Raw genomic sequence first — 12,758 nt, 5'->3', positions numbered from 1 at the left:
ACGTATTTCAGTGAATACACATGCCAAGTCAACATTATAGTTTTGCACACAGCAATAATAAAAGCCATTTTAACCTCGTACAATATAAGTGAGGACAGAGCACAAATGGCGCAAAGAAGAGCTGCCGTTGTTATTTGCTAATACAGAACCACATCTCATTGTAAGCAGGGCAAATTTCAAAAGAGAGGTTCAATCACTAATGGAAAAAAATTATATGCTAAATGTGTGGGGAGCAGGTGCACTGTGTTTGACCACAAACAATTAGAATAATGGGCAGCACAGTCATTTTGATGTCATGCAGCCGATCCTAAAGCTAATATAGCTGCCTGCCTTCTTTCTATTGCCAGAGGAGATTGTCAACATGGAGGATAAGTTGGTTTTGTTGTCTCACACCGCAGGCATTCTGACTCACAATGATAATTTATTTAGGTGAATGCAAATGGTTTGCTTTGTCCATAAAGCAGTTGCAACACCAAACGGCTGCTGAAATTTGAACATCGCCTTAAGAAGGCCGTCATACTCAGTTGGAGACTGCACGCTGTCAGACATACTGCTAGCAATCATGTCATGGAAGTTGGCTTAGAAACTGTACTGGGAATAGCTGAATAAAATGAAAGGTATTCAATTGGGGTTATTTGTAACATATTTGATATTGTTTACAGTAGGTACTACTCTGAGTTCTGCAACATGCATGAAGCAAGCCATAGTTTTGACTTTAATTCTGTTACTACATTTTAAGTTGGCACAATGTCAGATTAAATCATAGTAAAAGGTAAATATGATCCAAGCTGACCCACTTCTAACCAGATTTTGCCATCTTAAAACAACTCCATTCCTCGAAAAAGAAAATTCTTTTGTGCTTGCAAATAACTATGCAATTCCATGTAAGTAACTGTAATGATAATCTGGCGGTGGTGTAAAGCTTTATTGTAAAGGTTTTTGCTTAACACAGCAGCAATCCACTTTGTTTATGGCACCATTCAGACTAGATGTTAGGTCATAAATCTGGTCAGAATTAAATTCTGTTTCTTTAAACTGAGGTCATTCAAAGAGCTATCTAGAACAGATAAGATATTGTTTATAACCACAGAACTTCTCTTCAAAATGCCTCAAATATTCTTTTAAATTATTAATAACATCCATATACATATCCTGAATTGAACAAATTGTATTGTAAAATGTCCTTGTTCTTATTGGAGGATTGATGATGTTTAGTTATTTTTGTCTGTGGCAAAATTCTAGAGTTAAATGTCTGTTTTTTAAATCCTACAGAGTCAGTGCCAAGATTTTCATATTAACGTTAAGTTTTAAAATGGCTCTGTACCACAGACATGTTAGTGCATGCACTGTTTATTGTGCATCATAAAATCTATGGACTGGAAATCACTCAAGGGGCAGTGACTGCAAATAAAAACTATTAACTAAAGAGATCCATTACAAAATACAATATTTTTTAAGAAATAAAAAATAAGAAGTTATTAAGAAGATTAGGAAGTTATGTTAGATCAACAATCCTTCATCCTTTAATAACATGTTTTTTCATTACTACATTTTCAGGTATGATTCTATAAAACCTGCATTATTCCCAAATACTGGAGGCCCAAAGGAAGGTAATGACTGGTGCTGGTGTGCCAAAATTATTAGCACCACACCTGAGAGCAAGACCACTTTAAGAGTTGTATCATCTATTAATGGCATCCATTTTTTTAGACTATAATACCCACAGTCAGGCGGGCTTACTTTAGCTTGAGTCATAATAATTACAGTAGATTAATATTTAGAAGTCTTGAGGCCTCTGTTTAAGCTGTGCAGTGACATTATTGAAGCTGTTTATTCTACCATGACACATGGCAATCTGTATTGTGTACAGCTACAAGCATAGTTGGTTGTGTAGATATTTTTCTAAGACAAAGGCCAAATGAGACCGTCACACCACACTTTAGAATAAGTTCTGAGGTTTGAGTCACTCACAGCTTATTGTTAACTCTCCTCAAGCCCTCAGAGCGCAAAACTGGGACCTCACGCTTTAGGGTTCAGGCAGTCAGAGACATGCAGAGGCCCAGAATAGAGTCTGGTTAGGAAAGTGAGAGACTAGTGAAAAAGCAAATTGTCGATGGACGATGACACAATACCCAGGTGAGGACGCACCTCACACCAGAGCCTACAGGAGAATGACGTAAAAGAGGGTGGAAGGGTTGGGAACCAAAGACTGGGCCAGATGTTATTACTTATAGTTCTTCTAGAAAGTCAAGTTTTACTTCTTTCTTACTAATCTTTCTTGAACTCGACCAGTGCTGATACCGGCAGAACAAATCAGAGGACCTCATTAAGTCGTTCAGTAGTGGGGATGTAGTCTACATTACAAACTTCTGTTAATTTTTTTTGTTTGTTTGTTATTTTGAAAAAAACAAACAAACAATGGAAGGTCGACCTTGAGATTTGTATGGCCTATTGTCAAGCACGAGACAACTACTTTGCGGATTTTAGGGAAAACCTTTGCACTTTTAACAAGAACCACATAACATCACAAAAAAAAGCTTGTTAAGCAACATGAGCGATAACCACAGACCACACGATTCTCTAACATAAATTGTGCTTGCGCTATTTAAAAAAAAACAAAAAACAAACACAGAATAGGTGTAGTTCGTTGAATTGTCTAAACCATTGACTGCACCATTTGTTGTGCTGGTTTTTAAAATTCTAGCCTTTGTCGGATGTGGTTAGTGAGGCGAACCCAATATGCAGACTCATCATGAACTCCAGGCAACACTAATTTATTTAAAAACAAGAAAACAAAAACGAAAGGCTGACGTGGCAGCAGCAAGAAAACTAAATAATAAAAATTAACAAAAACCAGGATTGCAAAGACACAAGGGCAAGACACAAGGGACAACAGACAGCACATAGAAGTGACAATGAACCAGGGTCAAGTGAAGGAAATGACCAAGTGTTAAAGACTGCAGGTAATTAGAAGAAGTGGGCACAGGTGAGTGATTACTAATTTGGAGCAGGTGGAGATGGGTGTGGCAAGCAAACAAGAGATTGGCTGTAGAGAAGTGAATGATGAGACATTTATTTCATATACAAAATAAAGTAGGGAGTATGGAAATGATTGGAGGAAATCGAAAAGAACAAGTAGTGATGACAAGGCTAAGGATTGGACATACAGGATTAAACAAAACATTACATTTGGTAGGTAAACATCCAACAGGTAGATGTGGTTGTGGAATGGATTTAGAGACAGTGGAGCATGTAATAAGTCATTGTGAGAGGTATAGGGTAAGTAGAGAAAAATTAAAACAAGAAGTAAGGAAATATGGTGTTGAGACAGTAAGAGAGAGTAAGGTATTAGTTAAACATAATTAAAAAAAAGCAATTATTACTTTTTTAAAAGAAAGGGGATTATATTGAAGAATTTAATTTAGTTAGGAAATAAAAATATTCTGGCCCTCACTCCAGCATGGTAGATGGCGATAATACATCTAAACATTAGATGTCACCCACCAGTAATCTCTAGAAGAAGAAGTGAATGATGACAGGAACAACAGGAACACAAGGAGCAAAAACTATACAAAGACAACTAAACATAAGGACAACCAAAAGACAAATTAAAAGAAATAAACCCAAAGTAAACACAGGATAACCAAAAACACAAAAAAAACTATAATCCTAAATACAAAAAGAAACACAAAGAAAACACAAATCCTGACAACCTTATGTTGTCATTTGGCCTTCCAAAGATCCCCTCATGGCTAAATCTGTTCATTTCATAGAAGAAAAAAAAAACGTCATCCCCAAAGAGCTCTGGCCACCCCCAGTAGTACACCGTAAATTTCAGGGGCTTTGTTTTCATTACCTCAAACCTGGCCCCTTTGCACATCCCCCCGTCTCATATAAAATGTCATCAATTTGAATTAAAACTGATTCATTAATGTTGCGCAGCCTTATAATGACATTGCTATATTGATTTTTTTCTCATCACCCTCGACTCTGATTGACTTCTACATCACTGAGCGTCCCAGCGCAGGACATTACCATTTCCACAGAGGTGACAATATATTCAGAATATCTGTGCTGTCTATGTGATTAAGTGCTCAGAAGATATTAGATGCAGCATGTCCTGTTATTGTCCATGTGAATCACTTCTAACCTGATTCGAGACTGCTGCACCAGAATGACATTTCACAACTCTCAAGCTGTACGTGTCCCTTAATTTGAAACCACTAGTTAGGTTTCCATTGCACTTTTCTGATTTGCATTTAGAAATATGACTATAAAATAGAAAAGTGGTAACTATAAAAGTGGCTTGTTTGCATGTTTTGTTTTTTTTTTCATTATAGGCGTTTCAAGAGATTGCTGACTGTTGGGTCCAATAAACAAGTTATAGTTTTACAGTAAAAAGCTCCTGCGATAATAAAACTAGAATTCAAGTTGTGTTTTAGATATATAACGTAATTATACTTGAAACACGCCACTGTTTTTGTAGATAGCCTTATTGCTTAAGAGCAAACTTTATCAACAGTAAACAAAACAGGAACGTGTGGAATGCGCACACATTTTGAACTGAACCTAAACAGAACTTTTACCCTGAGATTTAGCTTCTGTTGTGATTTGGAATTATACAAATAAGACTGAATACAATAGTTTATATACAGATTTTATTTTGAAAGTGACTATGCCAAGACATTTCTGAAAATGTGGGGGCATCTTCAAGCAAGAAGTTGCATTGTTCATGACAACAAGTCAACCGTTTCATATGCATGAGCACTTTTTAAAACTGTTTTACAAACATACATAGAATATCATGTTCAGGCATGTGCTTGCTCTGTTTGAAACAGTGTGTCTAAATGTATAAAGAGGCTTTGCGAGCACCAGCTGTTGGTTAATACAACATTTAGTATTTGGTCAGTGTGTTTATCACAAAGATAAACTATAACAAAGACTGAAATCCATTCATTTTTTTCCATGTAGGGTTGTGGATGATGTTCAGCTGCCACAACACAAAATTTTAGTTCAATATCTGTATAGTCATCTTTGTGTTTGCTAAAATAGATTAGTTGTGGTAGCCATCTTGAATTGAGTTTACTACAAAAGGTAGTCAGTTGTAGATGTGCCTCCAATAAAGAAGGTTATGGTCTTTAAGCACTACCAGGTAAAGCTTCCAAAACAGACCAAACAATCATCAAATCCTTAAACCTTAGTGATAACGTGTTTTTTTCCAAGTTGATACTAACAATGAGACAGAACAAAATACCTTTTTGGAAACCTTTTAGTGTTGCAGTGAAAACCAATCAGGTAAATTATTCCTAAGAAAAAGTTGACTAAAGATTGTGCACTTATTGTAATATAGGCTATAACAAACCATGCATCCCATTGATGTCAACACAGTCTAGACCTTTCCAAAGCTCACCAGCTGTCTAATAAATGTAGTTCAATGACACACTACCACAGCTACAAAGTCATAAATTTTTTCTCAAGAAGACAAGCCAAGCCCGGATGCCAGCTCGAGCTTCTGCATAACTGCCCCAAAATATCAGAGAATAAAATGTTACAACATGTTTAATGGATCGTGTTTGAAGAATTGACGAGTGGAGCTTCGTGATTCAGTAAAAGGTTCTGTGTCACGTTTAATAGGTACGCGCCTGTGCTGCTAATAAAAAAAAAAAAAAACACATGTCAAAAGATGTGATATTTTAATGGGGTCTGATGCGGTGGTCTTTCAGGGCTACAGAAGACAGTATGGCACTTATCTTGGTTTAGCTTATGGATAACTATTAATGTGATTGTGCTCAGAGGAGGTTACACAAGGTGGTTACCATGGCATTTGCACAGGCGTTTCTCTGGTCTTACTTTGCTCAAAGATAATGGGTCAGGTCAAGCTATTCTTCTGCTGTTTTTCTCTCCTCTGTGGTTGTGATGTGGCTGAGAGCTGGGTCACTTTAACCTCCTTTTTGTCTGACTTAACATCTTCACACAGAAATTAAAATCACGGGGCTCCAGGTGCTACACCGCAAACACACCATGGAGGAAATGATTCATAAAAAGATGGGGTAGGTTTGTTGGAAAGGGTTGTTCATATAGGAGGGAACGTAGAAATAATAACAGCTTTTTTAAAAAAAAGCAGAAATGAGTTGGATTTTTTGTTTTGTGTTAAAAAATAACTAAAATCCCTTAATTAATGCTACATCTAAATCACAACCCCTGGCAAAACTGATGGACTCACCACTCTTGGAAGAGGTTCTTTCAATTGTTTAATTTTGTATAAATAAAATTATTCACAGACATGTCACAGAATTATAATTTTTCTAAATTCCAATCTTCTGGACTTAAAAAAAGAAAAAGAAAAAAAATAAATATTCTTGTAATGAGTCACAATTGCTTTTATTAGATCCAGTAAAAGAAAGAATTATGGAATCACTCCATAATTTGCAGTTCTAAAACAAACAACTGCATCAGATTAAATCTGTCTCCAGTTAAAAAAAGACACCTTGGAGAGCTGCTGCACAAAGTGGTTTGACATGAATTATGGCTCTAACGTGAGAGATGTCAGTTGAAACAAAGTAGAAGATTATGAAAAATCAAGAAAAAAAACCTCATCACAGAATGCTGCAAAATATGTTGGTTGTTCCCTGTAAGCGCTGTGTAAAATCTGGACAACTGCAAACAAAATAGGAAGGTTGTAAAAGGGAAGCATAATGGTAGACCTCATCAAAGCATTAAGATAGAAAACTTAAAGCAAGATGTCTTGAAAACGGAAAATGCCCAACAAAACTAACAAGAAACAAGTGGGCAGAAATGGGTGAAAGAAATGGGTGTCACATACAGAAAGGTCAAACAAAAGTGATAGTGAACTAATGAAAAGTAATTATGAAATGAGATTGACTGGATAAAAAGTGTCACGCCAGGTAAAGCCACCTTGGAGACGGCAGTCATTACATTCTCAATAATGCCAAAGTCTACCCTGAAATTGTGGACACTTTTCATGTTCCATCAGTTGAAAGGATGTTTGGTGATAAGGATTTCATTTTTTTAAGATGGTAATACAACTTACCATACGACAAAGGGCATGAAAACTTTCTTAAAAAAAAAACATAATGCCAGTGGCATGACCTGCAAGTAGTCCTGATCTCAATCCAGTTCAAAATCTCAGGTGGAAACTGAAGAAAATGGTCAAGGACAAGAGTAGCCGAGGCCTGAGTGTTGTACATCACAGAAAAACAGGTAACATCTAATCCTAAAGTTCAACCTTCAAATCTTGAACATCCTTGATGCCTTACAAAGGGCTTTGATTAGCCCAACACCATAAACTTGCTCTGTGCATAAAATAAATCTATCGTGGACTTTTTGAATCCTTGACACATCTATTCTGAGAGTGCATGCAATAAATAATTTAAGAAACAACCACAAAGCACTTGCTCAGTCTCGTGACATCAAATAGTGTCATCCTTTGTGTGTTTTATTTCCATTATTGTGCCTGGAATCTTCTTAGGTTTGCTGCACGACACGCATAAATAAAATTCTGTTGCACTGTGGAGACGGTGCACGCTAAGACTGCTTCATCATAAGACAGCATTTGTTAGAAAAAAGTTTAAAAGAAAATTGCTAAAATCCAGTACTGCTTAGCATAGAAAAAAAAAACCAATGATTTGACCACCAACACTAGAAATGAAAATATCTGATCTGGAACAGAGAATCTCTTCTGATAGATGCGAAGTTTGGATCTGATGGTCTTCCATTAAAATCACACACCAGAGCACTTTGAGTTTAAATAAAATGAAAAGAGACAACGAGCTTATTCGTGAATACAGAAAATTTGCACCTCTAAAACTGTAAATTCATCATTGCCGAGATACAAATAGTCTATTTACGCTTTTTTTCTGTGTTGCTTAGATGTTCTTGCAGCATAATGAAACTATTCAGCATGAAATGCTTTGAGTGTGAGTTTTTATGCAATTTATTAGGTTTTAACACAAACTGTAGTGGTTTGTACCAAAACCTATGACTGGTTGTATCGCTTGGTTAAAGCATTAATCATTAGCTCGTCAATCCCGTCAAAATTAAACTCTATTCCTCCAAACAGAGGTCATTCAAAGGGCTATATAAAACAGATAAAATAATAATTGTTCATAACCTTTCCATACAACCTCACTTCAAAAGGTCTGAACTTTTTCTTTAAATATTTAGGAGGAACATAAACTGCCATCTACCATCTTGTATTGTATAAAACTTCAATTTTACAATCAATGGTATTTTTTTTAAATTCTGTAATCATTATCATTATCTCTTCAGTTCATTTTGTAGAAATTATTAACAAATCTAAAATCAAAATTGCTAGAAGATTTTTTTTTTATTTGTATTTCTGATTTGTATGCAATAATAAAATACATTAAAATAACAATCTTCTTAAACTGAAGGTAGATGCCAAAACAAGTAAAACTTGTAGGACTTCTTTCTTTACATCCCGACGCATAAAGAAAATAAGTGTAATGATGTGATGAGGTTGTTCCACCTTAAAACAACAACAACAATAACAACATTCTAAATAATCCAGCAAACAGACACCAGCCCTGTCCTCGATTAGGAAAAGCTCTGCTTTTGTTAGACAACTATCCCCTTTGAACACCTCACCTTCCTCGCACCCAAACATACCTCATTAAACACGAAGTTGACACATTGTGTTCTGGATTGTAAGTCTCCCCCTAATGTTGTCATCCAATCCATTAAGCGGTCATTCTTTCTTTTTCTTTCCATTTATCTTCACTTAACCTCCATATGCTCTCTGCAAACCCACTGACGACGTGCGCGCCACAGTATCAGCTTTCACTTGCGCCTAACGGTGGCTTGTCACTGTGTTTTCTTGTTGGAGATTAGAAAGTAGCTGGAAATGTATGTATGTGTGTATTTTATATATAAAGAGAGAAAAAACACAGAGAGATAAAGGACACATATTATCTGCTGTAAGGCTGATCACATTTGATGTTAAACCACTTTTATTTGTCACCATATCCACCTGTCGCAAGATCCCAACCAAAGACAAATGTGATATATTACAGAAATAGATAACCCAGTGAATACCATTTTAAATAAAAGGCCCAGCTTTCTTTGAAAACACGCATTTTGCCGGCTGCCTTTCATGCCAGAGTTTCAATATCATCTTATGTTGAGAAATAACAGAGATGTTTTGGTCAAAACCTTGAAAACAACATTATACAAGATCTCACTCTGAGAGTATATGTTGTGAATGACTCTCAGCTACCACCACATCAAATTAAGATTGACTGAGTCATAGCCATTTTGTGTTGCCTATGCTCGAATAGCTCTGGTCGCTATCGTGAATTGGACTGACTCCCAACATTAATCAGTTGTAGATGTACATCCAATAATAACTTTTTAAAAAGTTTAATTAAAATGTATCCTGTGGCTCATTAGATATTCTGCTAATAGATGAACATGGTTGATGCTGACAGTTAAAGCCAAAATTTGGAGCAAAGATCTCGTGCAATGTGTAGTGCTGGGGTTTGTTGGGGATGACTCTCAGCTACTACCACACCAAATTTTAGCCAAATATCTGTAAAAATGGACTGAATTATTAATGTTTTTCTGAATTGTCAGGCTAGTTGGTTGTGGCGACTATCTTGAATTGAGTGACTCCAAATGTTAGTCACTTGTAGATGTACGTACAATGATTAATTTCAGAAAGTTTCATTAAAATTCATTCAGTAATTCTTGAAATATTTTGCTAACAGACAAACACAGACACAAGCAAAAACGTAATTGTCTGGGGGTTTTTTTGGCCTTCCATCGGCAGGGGATAAATATTTCCTTTAAAATGTAAGATGCAGGCTCTTTGACCTCAAATCTGCTTTGTTACCAAACAATATGTTTTACAATCCATTCAAATAAAAAGGTATCTCATATTTGAAGCCAGCACTAACTTTGCACATGTTCAGCCTCATTTTGTTGTAATTGAGTCCAAATGTCAGTCACCAGGCTGACATGAAGCCGGCCTAAGAAAACAATCACAGCTATTTCAACACCCCAGCATCAAAGGTAATACAAAAATCTATCCAGAAAAGTCTGAAAAAGCACTTTATTAGCTTTTTGATGGATTTTAAATGTCACCTCTCTGTAGCTGAAGGCACTGCATCTGTGCAAGAGGAGAAGCATTCATTCAAATATTTTTTCATAAGCCTCGTTTGGCTTCTGTAGCCCCTTCCTGCACAAAGTTTTAACTTATCTGTGCAGCTTTAATCTGCGATTTACGTGCAAATATTAAAATGAAAACTAATAAAAAACGAGCCCCTGCAAGTGAAAGTACACCATTTCTCATCAGTGACCTGTCAGAACAGAGGTCCTGTTGTCTGCCATTAACTGAGCTCTGCCCAACCGCCACTGAATATTAATGGAGCCTTTCCTGGATCATCAGAGTGTGTGCATTTAATTCACAATCTGCATCTATAGGAGGGGGGGGGGTGCATGTGTGTGTGTGTGTGTGTGTTTGTTAATGTGAGTGTGTGGTTCTCAGGGGCGTTTTGAGTTTGTTCATCAGAGAGAGGACATCTTCTAACTCCAAGGCCTGCCACACACACTGTTTTGGATTGCAGCACAAAACTAAAGGACTAATCCAGCCATTTTGAAGTGTGGTTTGGTGTAAATGTTTTATTGATTTAATATCTTATACTGAATCCTATTGTTTGGAGAACTGGTCTTTATGTCTGACAGAAATAAACTGAGAGGGAAATGTTTATAAATGAAATTTATAAACACAATTCTAAGTTGAACAAAATAAAATAACGTGTTGGAAGCCAGGATTCCCTTAAATCAACAGTAGTTTATGTAAATGCTACTTTACACCACCATCGGTTTTGCAATACATGGTTGTTTACATAGAAATTAATGGTTATTTTCAAGCACAGATGACAGCGGCAGCTAGTCCTGGGACCAAATGCAATGGGATTTTCGTATTTCTCCTGAAATAATCATGTAATGCAATATTTATGATAATGTAAAGGTTAAAATAATAGTGTTGGTTGAACCACTAATTGTGGAGCTGTTTTAATATGGCAAAAAATCAGCTTCGGAAGCGGGTCAGCACGGATGGTATTGACGAGTTAATAATGACTATTCTCGAGTGGACCCATTTCTAAACAGATTTTACCACATTAAAACAACTTCGATCTCTAAAATTTCAAAGCGTTTCATGCAAATGATATGATTGAAACCTTTATATTATCATAGACTTGCATTATGCTGTTTTTCAGCGAGAATTATTTTGAATTTCCTGCTGCTAATCTTGCTAGCGTTTTTGCAGCCGAAAGAAAAACAACAACAACAACAACAACAACCACGGGCATTGTTGTTGACTTGGAAGGGGCAAGACTTAAAACTTGTATTTCTGGGTTCAGGTCAGAGGTCTAGATATACACGGTCTATAGTCACGATCAGGTGTCAGTAAACGAAAAACAAAACAAACAAAAAGCGATAGTCGCTTGGGTTTCACAAATTCTTCAAATTCACCCATTTTAACGAGACTTTGAATATTGAAAACTCACTGCTCACTTCAAATAATAAATACAATTAGAACGTAAAAAAAATCTAAAAAAACATATAACATTCAACAGGCTAATTAGGCCTAAATATTTCATTACTTTTATTTATTTATTCTACATCATAGGCCTAGGCCCCCCACAGACTCTATGAAAATTTTTGGCATCTGAGGAAACTTTGTTGTTGACCCCCGGTTTATTGCATTTGCACTGTAAGATTGTTGCTTAACACACAGCAATCCACTTCGGTCCTGGCTGCATCCAGACTAGCCATTGGCTTATCGATCCCGTTGCACTTAAACTCTACATCTCCGAGCTGAGGTCACCTAAAAGAAGCTATCTACATCAGGTAAGATAGTTATTAATTCTTCATAAGTTTTCCACACAACCCCGACTTTAAAATGGCCAGAATATCCCTTTAAGTTGTCTTTCATATGCTTTAAAAAAAATCACGATCAAAATTATGTATAACCTGACAAGTGAGGGGAAACAAGACTCCTGCTGAGAAGAGCCCCGCAGCCTGGCTGACGGTCTGCGCCAATCAAACGGGTCTTCCTGTTAGCGGCTGCTGCTGCATGCTGGTTATCCAAAGTAGACTGATCATGTTAAGATGTGACAGCTTATCAACAGGCAAGGCCAATCCGCTCCTGCCCACTCACAGGGAAGACGCTGCGTGCTGTAGCAACTTCAAACCGACACCTCGTCCTCCGGTTGTGACAGCCAGTGCGTCAAAGATGTGCGCATCGTGCGAAGTCACCAAATATTGCGCACGGGTTACAAGCAGACTCTCTTCGTTTTAAGGGGGGGGGGGGTAGAGCGGGGGGAAGGGACGTACCTTAGAGAGGCGCCGGGGTTCAGGTGATGACAACGTTGATGCTGGCCCCATCCATCCAAAGGAAAAAAAAAATTAAAAAAAAGAAAACAACCTAAAAAAACCCGACTCTTCTACTTCTGCTCTATGTTCCCCTCTCTCTCTCTCTCTCTCTCTCTCTCTCTCTCCCTCTCGCTCTCCTCCTGTTCTAACTAGGCCATTTCTTCTCGGATCGCGGTTCTTCCTCAAGAGGCTCTCGCGCGTCAGGAGCTACACCTTCTCGGTCTTTCTCCGGCTTTTTCGGGGGAAAAAAGAGACAGCACACCTCATTCTGACCCCCCTCCTTCTCCTCTCTCATTCCCCTCTCTCTGACAACACCCCGCGCCGCTTCCCCCCCCCCC

The 12,758-nt window shown here is 37.3% G+C and overlaps 1 protein-coding gene across 1 annotated transcript in view; it reads right to left on the bottom strand.

The window, feature by feature from the left end:
- Positions 1-12,747, bottom strand: part of nlgn2b (neuroligin 2b) — an 88,658-nt gene extending 75,911 nt beyond the window's left edge. The window contains exon 1 of the mRNA XM_017412598.2: positions 12,382-12,747. The gene's annotated coding sequence lies outside the window, so the exon portion shown is untranslated. The remainder of the gene's footprint in view (positions 1-12,381) is intronic.
- Positions 12,748-12,758: the final 11 nt, after the last annotated feature.

This window comes from Kryptolebias marmoratus, linkage group LG13 (genome assembly GCF_001649575.2).
Source record: "Kryptolebias marmoratus isolate JLee-2015 linkage group LG13, ASM164957v2, whole genome shotgun sequence".
NCBI lineage: Eukaryota > Metazoa > Chordata > Actinopteri > Cyprinodontiformes > Rivulidae > Kryptolebias > Kryptolebias marmoratus.
Note: the sequence above shows the minus strand (reverse complement) of the source record. Positions and strands in the feature narration are given on the sequence as shown.